The sequence below is a fragment of the Microtus ochrogaster genome, chromosome 2 (assembly GCF_000317375.1).
Source record: "Microtus ochrogaster isolate Prairie Vole_2 chromosome 2, MicOch1.0, whole genome shotgun sequence".
Classification (NCBI taxonomy): Eukaryota; Metazoa; Chordata; class Mammalia; order Rodentia; family Cricetidae; genus Microtus; species Microtus ochrogaster.
This window is the reverse complement of record NC_022010.1, coordinates 49,828,909-49,829,878: the sequence shown is the minus strand read 5'-3', so window position 1 is coordinate 49,829,878 and position 970 is coordinate 49,828,909.

Here is a 970-nt window from a genome sequence, read left to right as displayed (position 1 = left end):
TCTTATTTAGTTAATTAAAGTGATAGCTCTCCCTTTTTTTTTCCACAGAAAATTTATCTGTAGTTAATTTAATGTGCTCAAGGCATCTAGCACATATTTGTAGTTTTGGTAAAACTCAAGCCAGACAGAGCATGTTGTGTTAGACATTAAGGGTTTATTGGAGGTATTATTTGGACTGGGCAAGGAGCACAAACAGGATCCCTCCCTTCCTGCAAGTAGGAGTCAACTGTGGTGTTCCTTTAAAGGAACTGTAAGTTATAACTCTTTGATTAGAAAAGATGGACGCCCATAAGTAAGATGCCCAATCTGATTACATATGTTCCTGGGTGTCAGAGAGGAAGGAGCTTGGCATGCTTGGTTCAAAGGCAAGACGGCAGATGGTCCGAGCCTGGGTAAGACCTGGAGAGCCAGGAAGAATGATAATCAAATCATAGGGACATAGAACCACACCCCTGACCGAGGAGCCAGCAATCAAACCAGGGAGAAAACATCAATGCTGCAGGCTACAGTCAGTGCCAGGTGTCTTTAGCATAGCTTCTTTAATTTTTGAGGCAGTGTCTCTTCCTGAACCTGATGCCTGCTGTTTCTACTAGGCTGGCTGGATAGCTAAACCCCAGGATCTGCCTGTCTCTGTTCCCCAGCACTGGGGTGAATGAACTCTGCCACGCCTGGCGTTTTACATGGGTGCTTGGGATCAAATCTCAGGGCCTCACCATAGAACAACAAACTCTTTTCCCACTGAGTCATTCGCACAGCCCTGCTGTGGATTTTGGGAAATGAAAAACTGAAGAATAGAAAGATTAATCCCAGATAATATACCTCAGTCCTTAATCAAGGCTTCTAAAGGATCACCAAAATTAAAAAGAACATTGGAAATATTCCAGTAATATTTTGTCCCAGTAATTCTACTCCATGTAATTTATCCCAAGAAAATTCTCAAGTACATCAGGATTACAAATAAACATATATA